The 17,402-nt window shown below is 41.4% G+C and overlaps 1 long non-coding RNA gene across 1 annotated transcript in view; it reads right to left on the bottom strand.

Moving 5' to 3' along the window:
* Positions 1-6,745: 6,745 nt before the first annotated feature.
* The window catches only part of LOC103557302 (uncharacterized), a 47,252-nt gene continuing 36,595 nt past the window's right edge, over positions 6,746-17,402 (bottom strand). Inside the window, exon 4 of the long non-coding RNA XR_011535789.1 lies at positions 6,746-9,295. This is a non-coding gene — a long non-coding RNA (uncharacterized lncRNA). The remainder of the gene's footprint in view (positions 9,296-17,402) is intronic.

Below are 17,402 nucleotides of genomic sequence, written 5' to 3'. Positions count from 1 at the left end.
AGTCTGCCAATGAGGGGCCACTTTTGGCAGAAAGAGAATGGACTTCATCTTCCATAATCTTTATAGATTCTGTTGCTGCTACCTTGCATGAAAGTCAGCTAGGGTATTTCTCTGATACTCAGGTTTAGTCCTTTTAGTGTGAGCCCCTATTTTGATGACAGACAACATTTTACCAGGACGTATCAGACTCACAGGAATTTAACACAATTTCTGGAATTCTTATACCATGTACCATATACATATGCAACATAAAGAAGGCTTAGTGTTACTTCTTATTTGACATATGTAATTTAACATACCAAGTAAGCCTAATTAGTTTAATATCTTCTTCTTTTATAAGGAGAGAGAATAAACCCTTTGAAATGTTCCAGGTTACCAAAGAGATTTGGGAAAGTATTTTTAAGTACACGTACCATAATACATGATTATTGGTAAAAAGTTCATCTAAAACCTTTTATCCTACTTATACCTTTTTAATTTACTAGCTCTTTACACTTATGTTTAGGTTATCCGTGAAAACATTATGAGATATTAGACAAAGTCAATTATCATCCCAAGCTATTTTTCCTATTGACAAATTTTGTGACAGAGATAACATGAACTTATTTGACCCTTGGTAAGCCTAGGTAGAATAAAGTATTATACCTAATGCTGATAACTCTAAAGACAAGCCAGTTTTAATTCAGCCATCAAATTTAAACTAGATTTTATTTATCAAAAATTATCCTAGACCTTTGGAAAAAATTGGGGTTAGTTTTTAATTTCTGACAGTTTTTAGAATAGCTAATCCTTTCAAGCACTTGACCTTCAACCCAATTAAATAGAGCTCTTTTACAAATTAATTTCTGTAATACCATCCAGAGGTAGAAAAGTATCATACATCTACAACATATATATATACACACACACACACACACATAGACACAAATGGAAAACTTTTATTTACTAATATTTGTGGAGAAGACACTTAAGAGTTTTCATTTGCCCAATTTCCAAATATTTTCTCCCTTCTTTTTTATCCCTTCTGATGAGAAACATTTGCATTTCAAAGAATGGTTCTTAGATCCTAAAGAAGATGGAGGTAAAAAATCGACATCACAGAGGCACAGATTAAATGTAGGACAATTGTGGTTCCAATGTCCCGATATCTACAAACATTTTGAGATGAATAGGGGAGGTTTTGGGGTTGGCAAAAAGGACAGATGAACTTTGAACCACTTTCTAGAGCCATACCTCTGACCCTGCAGAGATTTACAAGATAAAGACAATTGTTTCTGGTTTCCCTAAGAACTGGATTGCAGCCTGAATGATAGACTGACCTGCCCTTCCAATTACATTACCTCCAATTTGCTTCTTTCCTTCTGAGTACATAGTTTTATTTTAGCTTGGGAGAGAACGCCTGAAAAAATTCCTATCAAGCTCTGAATGTTAGCTTCCATTTGGCCAAATTTCTGATCATAAGGTCATTAAATCCTTTCAAATATCTTGTCAGGTTTCATCTCGGGTAAACAGTAAATATTTCTGGTGGTATTGAATAACCCCATTAATTTTCATTTTAGTTTTCCCTTGGTCGTTTAAGGAATAACGTAGCAGTTTTCCAGAAAATCCCTCAGAGTCCCATCAACTTTGGGAGGGCCTTGTATATGGGCCCTCCTTTGAGGGTAGATATGAGGGCATTCAAGAAGAATTTGCATAGGACCTTTAAGGACAATCCCTTTTCTAGTGTTTCAGTTAATTATAAATGAGACATCAGTTTCTGCGTGTGTTTTGATAATGGATCCCTAGTGAAGCCGGGTACCTGAGGGTTACTAGAGATATTCAGTAAGAACACGATAGCCTTTTGACCTTGTTCCCAACACACACATAGATGAATCTTGTCAATTTGCTGATTTCTTGCTTAATTTGAGGGGTGACTCAGGGGTCTCAACAGTTTGTGAGCTTGTCTTGCAGAAGAAAGAGAATGCCATCAGGGAGATTGGATCACTGGATGGCTGGTCCCCAGCTGCTGTTGATACCTGGAATTCAGATTGCCCAGGGGCTTATTGGCAGCAACCCCTTTGTTTCTCTGAAGCTCCTCCTGCCAATCCCCTTAGCTCTATAAAAGTCCCTGTTTTCTGCACTTGGTAAGGTGGATTTGAGTGAACTCATGCTGCCATCTTCTCATTTTGGCCATTTTGAATAAACCTTTCTCCACCTCCAAGCATCCATGTCTCAGAGTTTGGCTTACTGCACATTGCACACACTAACTTGAGAGTAAAAGATTCAGTATAACTAGGAGGGTAAAATGGGAAAGGCCTAGGTGTTGTTTTAGATACCTGTTGTGTCTTTAATTTTTCATTAGGCTTTTGCAACAAATCTTTTAATGAAGTTATTTTGGGATCTTGAAGCCTTTTATAAGCTTCTGCATACCAATTAAAGTAGACATCCCATTTCTTTTTGCTCAACTTGGGATCTATTGCTCTCTAGTGTATGTCTTAAATGAACAATCTTGTCTAATTTGAACATTCCCCACAATGGCCATTGCAATTCTGGGTTGTTTTTGGTAAAATCTTGCCATCTTGTTATATCTGCAACTTCCGAGACTATAGTTGTTAAACATAAAATAAGCAGGTATGCCGGAAGGTGGCGTGCTCAACTCTCTGGATATAAAGGGTCTCATTTCTTTTAGCTAGCCATACTAATAACCTGGGGAGCTGGGAAAGGACTGAACCTGCAGGCCCTAAAGAGTGGGGATGCCAGACTAATTCCAAACAAATGGGGAACTGCAGCTGCCACCAACACTTCCCAACATGGAATCTGGAGATCTGGGTGGAAACCAAAGGGCTAGGGTTTCTTTTCAGCTTCTGAGATACCCCCTTAGCAATAGCCTTTATCTACACAAAATAAGACAAACAAACATGTGCACCTTAATATATTGGCAGTAACCAAGAAATGTTACCATGTCCTGGCCACAAAAAGGCCCTGTGCTCACCACCAACATGGAACCTTGGATTGGGGAAAGGATTGAAGCAGCAAACCCCAGGGAATAGGAACTGCAGACTGATTCCAAACAAAATGGAGGACTGCAGCTGCCACCAGCAGTTCCCAACATGGAATCTGGAGAAGGATTCCAAACAAATGGGGGACTGCAGTCTAAACCCATCAGCAGTTCCCAACGTGGAATCCAGGGACAGAGCTAAGGGTTGTGATTTTCCACTCAGGGAATTGTGGTCTAAAAGACTAGGGGCTTGGCTCTGGGCAGAACCGTCTGCCAGCTCAATTGGATCCAGGAAGAATCCTTTGCCAGCTCAGCTGAGCTCCAGACAGAATCCTCTGCCAGCCCAATTGTGCTCTGGACAGAATCCTCTGTCAGCTCAATTGGGCTCCAGGCAGAATCATCTATCAGCTCAAGTGGACCTGCCCTGTAAAGGAAAGCCAATTAGATTGGGAGCTCGGATACAAAAAGAGAGTGGAGCTCAAACCAAGAGGAACTCATCAACAACCCTTGGAAATGGCAAAGAAAAACAGTGAACTCAAAAGGCTTCAGGGGTGCCAGGTCTGTGTTTCTCATTGTTCCCAAATGCTGTCAAAAGTTCGCTTAGGTCACTCCACTGCTACCAAATCTGTTAAAAAACAAAATTCAACCAAGTAGATTTGAAGGGCTAATTAGCTTTATTAAGCAATTCATGAATCATGAATCATGCAGCACCCCATCTAACAAGTGAAGGGCACTCCAAGGGGTGGTACAAAATGGAAGGTTTTTACAGGCAGAAGGAGGGCGGGGCAAGAATGTATTAGCAAAAGAAAAGAAAGGATTGTTTCAGGCCAGGACCTCTTGTTTTGGGGGGAAGGGAATGGCAATGATTTTATTACACAGATTGCTTCTTCTTCCTCAGGGGGATGGAGAGAGCCCACATGGCAGATTACCTCATTGGTACTGACCAGAAAATTCCAGACTGGTTGATTATGATTATATTTCTAGAAATGGTCAAAACTGCAGATAGGTTAGGTATTAAATCTAGGTTTGGTATCATGGGCTTTAGCACAAGTGACACCATTTTGGGCCTGTGGTTTTTCTCTTTAATATATATCTCTCCTGGCAAGTAGATAGATGCTAAGAAAAAGCTGGGGAGAGTTCATAAAGGGCACGCAGAGTGGTGAGAAAAGCGGGAAGGAAAATCTATCTCATGCTATGAGAAATACGAGACTTCCTTCCACATGTTCCTTCCAGAGCATAGAACAATATAAGATGATATACATTTCAGAGGCAGAGGTTTTTGTTAGAAGTTTTTGTTAGTTAATTTGAAAAAGAATTTAAGAAGAGAGTTTCCAACTAAGGCAGATGAGTCCCACAGTATTAATACAGTTAAGCAAATATTGGAGGATCATAGGAAATGAGGTTGAATAAATTACATGTTTTATCAGACATCTTTGGGCTTTGGAACTGCTGACAGCCCACTGTGGAATATTAAATCTCACATTTCTCAATTTGCCTTTTTATTGATGTTGGGGAGGAGATTGTATATGAAAAATTTCTTCTCCCAACATTTATAAAATATTATATATGCATTAACATACGTGTAAATATTTATTTTTAAGTGCATCTTTGGCTGGGCTCCCCCAGAAGCTGACCCTGAGACAAAGATTTAGTGCAGGTAGTTTATTTGGGAGGTGACCCCAGGAAACACGGGTTGGGAAGTGAGCAAGTGAGACAGGTAGAGGAAAAGAGCTGATACAGGGGTCATTAATGACCACAGTTTCAGCCTTTCTTGGTTGATAGCATCCTTTAAGAGTCTGATGAAAACCATGGATTCCCTTCCCCACAAAACAAACCCACATGCACAACATAGAGCATATTATTTTTAGAGCCTCATAAGTAACCTTAAGCGACTTTGTGGGTCCTGGATTAAGCTATAAGGTGACAGGAACTATCCAAATTGTGTGTGTTGTGATTTTGGGTACTTTCAGAAAGAATTTTCCAATTTTAGAAAATTCCCCTGGAAAGGATCTCTTCTTATTAAGAATATCTGTCTCCCACAGGCAGTTCTCATGTTAGGTCTACAAGTGCAGAAAGCCCAACAGCCTCAAGTGGCAGGCAGGATTTCAGATTCTAATTCATGAGTAGATCAGGTAGGTTTCTTCCAACTGTAATTTAAACCACAAACTCTGCCTAGCCAAACTAGGTCAAAATCAATGCCACAGAGAGGTTATCTCAAATTAGAAATTAGCTGGGACCAAGGAACATATCTAATTGATTAAGTATCTTATAGGAAGGACTGAAGCATTATGAGTAATGATGGTGGCAGGGATCTAGATTCCAAAATAGAGGTCTTTTCTGTCCCTGACCCATTGTTTAGAAACTTGCTGTTCTGGAAAGCCAATAGAGCAGAGAAAAATGTAACTTGGAATCAGGCAGACCTGATGCCACATCCTGGTGGCACACATAATTTGTGTGTCTCTGAGCAAGTTAGGCTGTCTCTCCAATCCTCACTTTTCACATCTGTCCAGTGGGTGAATACTCGTTCCCTTACAAGGTTCTTGTGGGAGTTCAAATGAGAGATGAAAGTATCTGGTATATCTCTTGCCTTCATTTCAGTGTCTTGATTCTAATTCCCTTATTATCATAGCAATCATGTCCCCAAATAGCATAATGATACTCAGATTGAACAAAAAATACTGCTTCAATTACTCCTGCATTCATATGCTGTTGAAGAACTGTTCATACTGGTCGGATTCAATTACCACAAGCATCTCTGGAAGAAAATCTCTACATTGTAAAGAGCTCTAAGTCTTAGCTGATAGTCTTTTTATTTCAACCCACCATGATCAAATTAGAGAACTATGGAGAGAGGTGGGAAGGAGCAAAGAAATAATCTAACCCAACCCCTAGTTTTACAGTGAGAGAAGTGAGGCCCCGAGCGGTTAAATATCTTGCTCAAGTCACAAAACCAGTGAATGACAGAAAGAGTACTGAGGTCCAGCTCCCCAGACTCCGAATCCTGTGGTCTCTCTGCTATATCATGTATTCCATACTAATAAAACTAAAGCGCAAAAAAAGAAATTTGTAAAATCTCTTAGAATTCCATGTTATGAGATGCTAGCTTTATCTGGAATATTCTTAGAAGAGAATGAACAGAAAGTGCCTTGATAGGTAGCGAGCCATTCAGTATGTGGTTTGAGATCCTCATTAGTTTCACCTGTTTTGGCTTCTGGATCATTCTGGCCTGGTGTTAGGTACCCAGGAGGTGAGAAAGGCAGGCAGTGTGGTGGGAATTGTACCAAACAGCTGAACGGAAGACCCGGATTCTAATTTCAGTTCCAGCACCAACTCAGTGTGTGAGGTTAAGCAACATCCTTGACCCCTCTAAGCTTCTACTTCTTTATCTGAAAAACAGTGTTTTCACAAAAGGATGCTTCTAGGGTCCCTTTCGGCTCTCACGATCCAGTTTCCCCAGGAAGCCCCCAGCCCTTTCACAGTCTCAGTAAACTGTCCCAAGGAGCTGGTTGCATGAGAAGGAGGAAAAGAAAATCTAAGTAGGAAGGAAGAGGGGAGACTGGAAGGCAGTGAGGAGCCAAGGGAAGCAAGTTGGAAAGCAAGTGCTTGAGCAGAGGGTACGTGGCAGCAAGAAGCCAGGAAGGCAAGGAACCTTCACACTGGCCCACTCAGGGAGGCAGCGACTTGAGATTTGGCTCTTGGATGTGTTTACACTCAACGCAAACACAAAATGGCTCCCCCTCATTCACCCACTCATTCAAGCAATACTTCTTTCTTTTTTTTTGGTAACAGCTTTATTGACACATAATTCACATATTATACAATCTGCCCATTTTAAAGTGCACAATTCAGTGGTTTTTCACGTATTCAGATTTGTGCAATCATCACAATCAATTTCAGAACATTTTCATCACTCCAAAAGGAAACTCAACAGCCTTCAACTATACCTCCCCATCCTTCCATCTCTTCCCCTGGCTCTAAGAAACTACTCATCTACTCTCTGTCTCTGTAGATTTGCCTATTCTTGACATTTTTTATAATATACAAATGGAATCATACAATATGTGGTCTTTAGTGTCTGGCTTCTTTCACTTAGAATAATGCCCTCAAGTTTCATCCATATTGTAATGTGTCAATCCTTCATTCCTTTTTATGTGTGAGTAATATTCTATGAGATAAATATACCACATTTGTTTGTCCATTCATCAGTTGACAGACATTTGCATTGTTTTCACGTTTTGGCTATTATGAATAACGCTGCTATGAACATTTTTATACAAATATTTTTGTGGATCCATCAATAATTTCTGAGGCCTGTTTCACACCAAAACTTCTGGAACCTAGAGATAACAAAAATGAAGATAACTAGGCCCCATGGCCTAGTAATTAAGTTCAGTGCACTCCACTTCAGCAGCCTGGGTTGGCTCATTCAGATCCCAGGTGCAGACCTATACTACATGTCAGCCATGCTGTAGCAGCAACCCACATATAAAGTAGAGGAAGCCTGGCGTGGATGTTATCTCAGGGCTAATCTTCTTCAGCAAAAAATAATAAATAAGTAAATAAATAAAAATGAAGATAACCATTGCCCTCAGGAAAGTCACAATCTTATAGGGGGAGAAAGACTTGTTTCTAAAAAGCTGCAATAATCTGCTGTGCTGTGTCAGACAGTGGGAGATGCAAAGAGAGAGGCAAAGAAGTTATGACACTTGAGAGAGGTGTTGAAGGTGTTAGCCTTAGGCATAGAAGAGGGAGAGGGCATTACAGGCTACGGAAACTGCACGTACAAAGGCACAGAGGTGTCAAAGAGAATGCCACATTCAGATCAACATAAATAATAATAATGCTACCCAATCTTCCATGATATTTGCTATGTGTCAGGCACTGCTTTACATACTCTGTATCAATTCATTTACTGTCCACAGACGCCTTATGATATTATGTCCCCTATTTTATAGATGGGCAAACTGAAGCACAGAAGGGTAAGTAACTTATCTGAGACTACACAACTAGTGAGATCCTGGATTCAAAGCCAGAATCTGGATCTAAAGCCTACAATCTGAGCCACCATGGGGACTGCCTCATTTAATCCCGAATCATCCTAGCTAGTTAGATTATGGAGTGTGTAAGGGGGTATGCCAGGAGATGACATCAGAAGGGCAGGCTGTGCTGAGCCATATGAAGAAATTCTAACTCCAAAAGCAAACAGGAGCCATCAAAGGTTCATACGCAAGGCAATGACACATGAGATTTTTGTTTTAGGAAGACAAATGGCAATGGTGGGAGGGTTGATTGAAACCAGGGAGAGACCATGAGTTTGTTTCACTATCACTACCACTTGGAAGCAAACACTGCCCCTGCCACCCTTCCCCATACAACACACCCATTACGGGCGTGAAATTGCAAAAGCAGTGTTGGTTGTGCTCTCCCGGATGCAATCTTTTCAGAAAGATGCCACAGTCAAGATTTTATAAAGATAGCTCTCATTTTTCATCCCCCAACTTTGCTATCGTAGGGATGAGCCTGATTCCCAGTGAACCAGGGCTGGGAGTGGACATAGATCTAACCCTGCAGAGTCATAAATTCTGAGCACCCGTGGCTCTCACATATATTTTTACAAACACGCCAAGAGACAGGATGCTAATAAACAAAAGGCTCATGTGTCAGAGGACCATCTGATCTGGTTTCTTCCATATACACATTAATAAAGTGGCTGGCCCTCCATACAGCAATAGTTTGCAGAACTCTCGGCCCTGTTTACTTGTCCTCACCTTTGAGTTTTAACTGTACCTTCCTGTCCCCTAACAGAGCTCACATGAACTACAGAACCAGCCAGGGGAGTTCCAAGGGCACTCCTGATTGAGTGCTAATTGAAAACCAGACGCGACTATAACACCTATGCAAGGCTCATAGAAAATGTACTCTCTGTCATTATCCCTGTGCCCTAGAATCAAGGCTGTTTTATGGAACATAGAGGACGATCTTTGAGCTAGCAAGAGTTCCTATTTAACTCCCAAATCCTCACAATCCCATTATGAGGCTGCTGTGATCATTTCCATTGCACAGGTAGAGAAGCAGAGAGAGAAGAAAGGACTAGTGGATTGACCTGCTGTATTCAAAATTGTGCTGGTAAAACATACGGCTCTGGGCAAATCAGCTCACTTCACCTTCTCCCCAGATCGTTGTTTTTCTGTTAACATCACCAGCCGTCTTCTAGGGTCTGAGATGGTGCTGGCCTCAGCAACTGCAACACTTGGTAAGCACGTCTTTAGTGTCTTGCCTTTTTAGCCAGGATCGTAGTAGGGGTGCCACAAATATCAGCTGAATGAATGAATGAATAAACAAATGTTGGAAATATCTCTTGGGGTTAATTACTAAAGTATCACCCATCTCTCTCTCTCTCCCTCTCTCTCTATATATACATACATATACATATGCATATATGTATATACAGATTTGTGTATACATATATGTATTAATGAATATATAAATATCTATATCTATATAAAAGCTATGAGTGTCTTTTGTATTATCTGAACTGAGTTATCTATTTTGGAAAATAACTGAAAATACCAACATTGCTAACTTTTGTGGCATGTTTACTACACAGTAAGAACTGTTCTAAGCTCTTTAAATGTTTTAACTCATTTAATTGCCACAACAATCCTTTGTGGGAGAAGCTATTATTTTTCCATTTTACAGATGAAGAAATTGAGACACAAAGAGTCTGAATACTTTGTTCACATTTTCACAGCTGGTAAGTGGAAGAGTGAGGATCTGAACGCAGGTAGTCTGGCTCTAATCCTGAATTCTTACATTCAAAGATAAAGACAACTCCTGAAACTGCTGAATGAGAAAATGATATGTATTATATTCACCTCCATCATAATTTGGCTCCCCTGGAGAGAGGCTGGTCATTTACCCTGTAGCCCTGAGTAACCTGATTGTTTTAAGTGTAACCCAAATAAAATTGGGTTGCCTTGAGGCCAATCTCTGTCTCAGCATATCCAAAAGAAACAAAAATCTAATTACCAAAAGCCTTTTAAAGCAGCAAAAATCTCTTGAGATGCTGATGAGGGAGGAATTTTATCATGAAACATACAGGAAGACTAATTAAAATCTCCTCCACACACTGCTCTTTCCAAAATCTGTCTGTTTGACTTTTTCTCTTTTCTCTCTCCCTCCGCCTTCTAGCCCCTGTCCCCATGCTGGTTTGTCTTACTTTCTTTCTCTCTCTTCTTCTCCCTACCTCATCTGTGCTCACAAATAGTGCTCCCATTCTCCTTCCCACTCGTCCTGACCCTGAGCGGCTGCCAAAGGCCTCAGCAGCAAAGCAGGCAATAGGTCCTTTCTCCCTATGAGGCACGAGAGGAGGTAAATTGAAAATACTTGTAATTCCTTTATTCCTGACCACAACTCCACAACATGGGCACTACTATTATCCCCATTTTACAGATGTGTAGATTGAGGCTTAGAGAGGTTAAGTAACTTTCTTAAAACGACACAGCTGGTCAAGGCTGCGGCGGGACTTGAATCTTTAAGGATCTGAACCTGTAGCCCGTGCTCTGAACATCTTTGCTATGTTGCAGGTGGTTTATGGGCAAACACACAATGATCAGGAGCTGGTTGACTTTGGGGAACTTTTTCTGGCTTCACAGGCAATGTTGGAGACGGAGGCGATGACTAGCTTCTGAAGAGTTTTACATGCTTTGTTGAAGACGTTAGACTGTTCTTTAGGCATTGGGAAACTACTGAAGATTTTAGTCAGGGAAGTTTTAAAATGGGCTGTTTTGCTTTTTAGGACAATGACTCTGACAACAGTGTGGGGAGTGAATTGGTGTCCTAAAGCCTTCCAAAGCGTTTTTTTCTTCCTTTTTTGCTGCTTGGTCAATAAGTTTATTGTCCTTATCTGAAAAATCCTCACAGAAAATTATTGTGGTTTGGTTTATTAGCCCTCAGCAACCCGCTCCTGCATACACTGTGTTCTTCCCCTGGTTCAGGCCTGCTTTCTTAGAGGGCTGGGGGAGGGAGGTGGGACTGCTTGACCTAAGATACATCTGGGGGATTGAAGTGCATTCTGAGAAATAACTCTCCTTAAGGGGAAAAAACAATAGATGTATCATGTTTATTTAGAGGCAATAAGATAAATTTGTAAGAGAAGGGCAAGGATTCTAAGAAAAGATCAATTTGTCATTCAGATTGCCTTCTGTCTCAGACCTCATGGATTCACAACCAAGTCGTAAGGTAAGAGGGCTACAATAAGAAACAAATAAAATCTTAAAAACGATCCAGTTCACTAGCACAAATACCCACTTGGCAGCAAGAACTTGGCCTCCAGCAGCACCGGTGTCCACAATCCCCACAGGGATGGGTAACAATGCCCTCGGTTCTGGCATCGGCAGCAATGGCCACACCTCAGTGGCCTCAGTGGGCATTGGTGGACACTGGCAGCAGTGAGGTATCTGCTGCTTTTGACAATGATGACAATGCATATCTTTAAAGCAAGCCAAAGTAGAATAGGAAAATGTCTGCTCTTGTGTAGTAGCCAAGAAGACTGGTTCCCAGAATGCATGTGAAACATCCCCTGGAGAATATCAAAACCATTCAGAACCCATCTGAGGGGATCTGGAATTGCAACAGATGATTAGGGGCGAGGCAAGAGGAGGACAGTTTTGTGACAGATATTCTGGCCCTGATTTTTACTCTCATCCTGGGGTTATGTGGCCTGGGGAAGTCCAAGGGTCCACTGCAATGTTATAGGTCAGAGATGATAAGAGTGGAAGCAAGGAACAATGTGAGCTAAGGGGAGGTGATAGATACAAGAAATGGTTAAAAGAAAAATTGCCAGAATATGGTAAGTGGCTATAGAGAGTAAAGGAGAAGGGAGAGTCTTGGGTGACATCCTGGTCAATTGATGGTGCCATTAACCAAATTAGAGAAGTCAAGGAGAGGAGCTTGAATAGGAAGATGATGAATTCCGCCCTGAGGCCTGTTGAATTTGAGGAGTCTGGACTAAAGGGGAGGTACAATTTAACATGTGACAGGAGAGGTGCATTTAGGAGATATCTGCATAGAGATTGTAAATGCAACCTTGGGATAAAACGAGTCATGGCAAGTATGCTGAGTGAAGAGAGAAGAGAAATAAGAACGAGTCCTCGAGTAAAGTGAATAGTTAGATACTTGTTAACCAACTGAATGTAGATAATAAAAGAGTTTTATAGGTCTAAATATCAGGTGAATATGGGCTGTTGGGAGAGGTCGAACCCAGACTGAGGGGAAAAATAAAATAGTGTGATGATGAGTTTGTTTTTTAAAGGAGCATGGGTACTGTGATAAAAAGAATGCCAACAGACACCTCAACAAAATCCCTTTAGAAGGAGAACTCATGTTGGGATCTGCTCATAGATGAGTGTCAAATTAAGAAGAGACTTTGATATTCCAAAGCCTGGTGGACTGGATATTTTCAGCACCCTCAGTCTCTTCCAAGTGACTCAGCGCTTGAGAAATGTCGAGTCACTGGGGAAGAGGCTGATTCCAGTTGATCTTTTCTTAGGACTAGGCTCAGCTGTCAGAACAGGAAAAGTTCCCCTTTGCTTAGCCAGACAAGAATAATACCAGGGCCGTATTGAAAGCACAGTTAAGGTGAATCCTCATCAGCTAGAATAATTTCAACTTGCCCTACAGCATCATCATTCAAGTTAATTATAAAGTTTTTCTCCAATCAGCCATCTTTCTCCCTTTAAAGAAACTTCTAAATGGGTTTTCCTTCTGGACTGAAATTTCCACCATAAGAGTCATTGAGTAATAAAACTTTAGGGCAGCCATAGACTGTAAAGTTCAACTAGCTTAATCCTTTTATTTAGATGAGGATAGTTAAGTGCAGAAAGGTAAATCAAGGTTTCCCAATCAAATGCCAGGATCAGGGAGGGAACATCCAGAAGTACAGCAGGCTTTAAATCTGCTTTTTAAACACCTAATTTTCAAGTCCAATATGAAAACAAGTTCCATCCAGCAGAGTTAGCTTCTCCCCAGCTTCAGTCAGTAGTTGTTTTAAAGGATTGCGAACCTGTTGCTGCCAGACCTTCCAAATGTGTTTACTTCTCTTTTTCTCTCTTTCGCCTCCAGCTGCTCCATGCTCTTTCCACAAACCTTATCTCATCTTCTGAAAATAGGCTGTTGATGAGGATGAAGGCACAAATAACGTTCCTAGAGTTTCCCTGTTATTCTTTGAACATCTGTTGGTTTTCTGCATTTCAGATGGATGTAGAATGTTCCAGATTTCTACAGCCTGGGTCATTTGGAACACAACACCCATGTTTTAGTTCTGTTTACCTCTCCCTGTTTCTCTTCTTACAGACTTTTTTCTGCAACAATTTCAAACACAAAACTAAATAGATTTTAAACAATCGTGTAGTAATGTCTTCCCAGTAAATAGTAGATTAGGCAACCAGAGTGGTATGATAGGGCAATTTTTCCAGAAGTTCATGGTTAAAAATGCAAATGAGTGCCAGAAACACTTCAACATGTATTTGTCTCTAAGATTATCTACTTGAAACTAGAAGGTTATCAGTGTTAACAGATTGTGGGTAAACTCCATATTAAAACCCAGGTATGTGAGTGTATTATTAGTTGTCTATTGCACAACAAATTACCCTGAATTTTAGAAATTTAAAACAACAGACATTCAAAATCTCCCAGTTTCTGTAGGTCAGGAATCTGAGCACAGCTTAGTTGAGTCCTATATCTCAGGGTCTCTCACAAGCCTGCAATCAAGATATTGGCTGAGGGGGCCAGCTCGGTGGTGCAGTAGTTAAGTACACATGTTCTGCTTCTCCGTAGCCTGGGGTTCGCTGGTTCGGATCCTGGTTGTGGACATGGCACCACTTGGCACACCATGCTGTGGTAGGCGTCCCACGTATAAAGTAGAGGAAGATGGGCATGGATGTCAGCTCAGGGCCAGGCTTCCTCAGCAAAAAGAGGAGGACTGGCAGTAGTTAGCTCAGGGCTAATCTTCCTCAAAAAAAGAAAAGATATTGGCTGAGGCTGTAGTGTCATCTGAAGGTTCAACTGGAGAAGGATCCATTTCCAAACTCATTTATGTGGTTCTTAGGGGGCTCCAGTCCCTTGAGAGTTGTTGGACTGAGGGCCTCAGTTCCTTACTAGTTGTTGGGTGGAAGCCATCCTCAATGCCTTGCCACATGGTCATCTCCAAGATGGCAGTTTGCTTTATGAAAGCCAGCAAGAGAGTCTGCTAGCCAAAGGAAAGTCAGAATCTTTCGTAACCTAATCATGGATCTGACCTCCTATCATCTTTGGCATATTCTGTTGGTTAGAAACAAGTCATTACGTCCAGTCCACATTCAAGGGAAGAGGATTATACAAAGATCTGAATTCCAAGAGGCAGGAATCACTGGGGGCCATTTAGAAGTGTGTCTACCCCAGTGCGGGTCTAAGTACACTTTTCACTATACCAACCAGAGCTTACAACATCAGTTCTAAGGAATTTGAACTTTATTATAGCCTTGAAATGGTAGGAGAGTTGGCAGATAGAGATTAGTTAGTTCAAATAACACTGGCTGCTGTGTAAAATAAAATCTAAAATTTCACCGGCTTAACACAAACCAGCTTATTTAGTGCTCATATGACCATGCAATGCAGGTATTCCTAATCAGGTGGGTCTCCTCAAGGCGGTGATTTAGGGACCCAGGCTCCTTCCATCTTGTTGCTTAACTACCTTCAAAATGGCTTCTGAGGTCATCCTGGAGGTTGTCTCCATCCCAGGAATACAGAAGGGGGAAAGAGCATGAAGGATACCATCGGAGAGGTCTCTATGTGTCAGACCTGGAAATGGTGCTTCCACTTAATTTCCATCACCTAGGACTCACAGGCCATTCCTAACCACAAGGAAGGCTGGCAAGTGAAGTCTGTCTATGTGCCCAGAAAGAAGAGAAATCAGTTTGGTGAATAATTAGCCATTCTCTGCCACAGAAGCTTTATCAAGTTTATTCATTTAACAAACATTAACTAAGAGCCTTCTATGTGCCAGACACTATGCTAAATGTTGGGAATACACACAGGAGTGAATAAATATTTGAAGGATATCTCTATTAGGTTCTTGCATTTTCTTTCTTTAATTTTTGTGGGGTTTTTTTTTTTCAATTTCTTTCACCATTTTCCTTATATTTTCCTTTTCTTGTCGTTGGTAAACTACCACTAAAGATGGCTATCAATAATTCCTCCAAACCTTCATGGACTGTTCCTTTCATTTAGAAGTGGAATCGATTTCTCCTGCCCTTGAATCTTATGCTGGCCTTGTGGCTTGTTTTGACCAATAACATGCTGTAGAATTAATAGTTTGATTTTGCAGTACTGGGCTGACACCTTAAGAAGGTGGCACCTTCTACTACTTTCCTGCTCTTTCCTGAGACCCTCTTGCTGTAAGGAAGTCCAAGCTAATAACATGAAGGGGCCACATGGAGAAGAACCAAGGCATCCAAACTGACAGCTCCGACCCTGCCATTAGCAGGATGCAGCCACGTGAGTGACTTCACCATGAAGAGCAGAACTGCCCAGCTAAGTCCAGCCAACCCACAGAATCATAACATATAATAAATCATTGTTTTAAGCCACTAAATTTCATAGTGGTTTACTACATAGCAACAGATAATTGAAACACTTTTTTTTGCTGAGAAAGATTGGCCTGGAGGTAACATCTGTTGCCAATCTTCCTCTTTTTGATTTGAGGAAGATCAGCTCTGAGCTAACATCTGTGCCAGTCTTCCTCCATTTTGCACGTGGGATGCTGCCACAGCATGGCTTGATGAGTGCTGTGCAGGTCCACACCTGGGATCCGAACCCGTGAACCCCGGGCTGCCAAAGCAGAGTGCGAGAATTTAACCACTATATAACCGGGCTGGCCCCAATAATTGAAATGCTTTTCATTCATTTTCCTCTCCTTTCTTCCATGTTCTTCACAATTCTGGCGTGTCTTCCAGATAAGGTTCAGATGGAATTACTTCAGATAATAGGAAAATAGTTGAAACATACCATAGAGTACAAATATACATGTATACAACAGGCACCCTGAGCAATCACAAAATTTCAAATCATTGATGCAGTGCGGGCAAAGTATTCATTTGCCTTATAGAAAGCAAAACCAGTGATAAAATGCTAAGTGAACTTTGGATGTGAATTGCTCCCCTCCTAGCATATGACCTGTTACAGCCACATTCTGCCAGCATGTAAATACTGATAAACGATAAGTTCTGTAGTTCAAATAAAAGAAAGTTCCAAGTGATATGCTCATGGATTCAGAATGTCAATAGTAAGAGCGAATAGAGATTGATATGACATCCCAGACCTGACAGAATGGAAGGATAGATCCCAATAACTGCTGATATCCTGTCTCTATTGACGTATTTCTCTTACAATCAGCCTGTATTTTTTATGCAATTTTGAAAAAAAAAGTTATGCCAGAAGCAGCCTCAATTCCAAGAGAAAAATTGGCAGTAAAACGTAGAGATGTTGTTACCTCACATTACAGCCTAAAAGTAAAAGACACGCCCTTAATTTGCAGAAAGAAGAAACGGCTCTTCCCCAAGGGGTGGGTAGGAAGGACTACACCATTGGTTCCCACGCAGCCTTGGCTAAGCCTTCCTTAGTTCCCTCTGTCCTTGAGTACTCTGGGGGCATTTGCCTGGCAGCCCATCAGCTATTTGCTTTGGGAGGGTGGAGGGGAAGTAGGGTGGGTCCAGAGCAGAGCGAGCAGGCACTCGTTATTTGTCCTTCTCCCATGACATGACACTTAACCTCATAAAAGCTGCTCCTGAATCTCTGCAAAAGCCTGGCATCACTGAGCTTCACACCAGAGTCCGTCATTTGGATGACTTTTGTCTGCTTCCGAACAGACGATATCCTATATTCCGTGTCCATGTTACAATTGAGGCATCCTTGTTATGGTTAATTGCCATCAGTCAACAAGACTTGCCTCTTTGCTGCATGGGAGAAACACAGAGTGGTCTCCATGCCAAAGCTCTGCAGATCAAATGAGTCAAGGCTTATTGAAGGAGGCAGAAGACACCTGGGGAGGAGTCAGTGAGGAATCCTGCTCTAGGGACTCACATTGCCTGCGCTGGAGGGGTTCTAGGAGCTGGGGACCAAAGAGTCTTTCTGCTTCAAGATCCAAGGGTGAGAATCCCAGCATTTGTAGTTAGATGGCAGCTGAGGCAGAAGTCATCTGAAGGCTTCACTGGGCTGATTATTCAACAGAAGTTTCTTCACTCACATATCTGGCATCCCAGTGCTCCTCTGCGTGGTCTTTCTCTCCAGCAGAATAGCCTGAACTTCTTTGATGGAGGCTCAGGGTCAAGGCTGGAATTAGAAACTGCCAGGCCTCTTAAAGGTTAGACCCACAACTGGCAAAGCATAA

Source organism: Equus przewalskii, chromosome X (assembly GCF_037783145.1).
Source record: "Equus przewalskii isolate Varuska chromosome X, EquPr2, whole genome shotgun sequence".
NCBI classification, from domain to species: Eukaryota; Metazoa; Chordata; class Mammalia; order Perissodactyla; family Equidae; genus Equus; species Equus przewalskii.
This window is presented reverse-complemented; position numbering and strand designations above follow the sequence as displayed.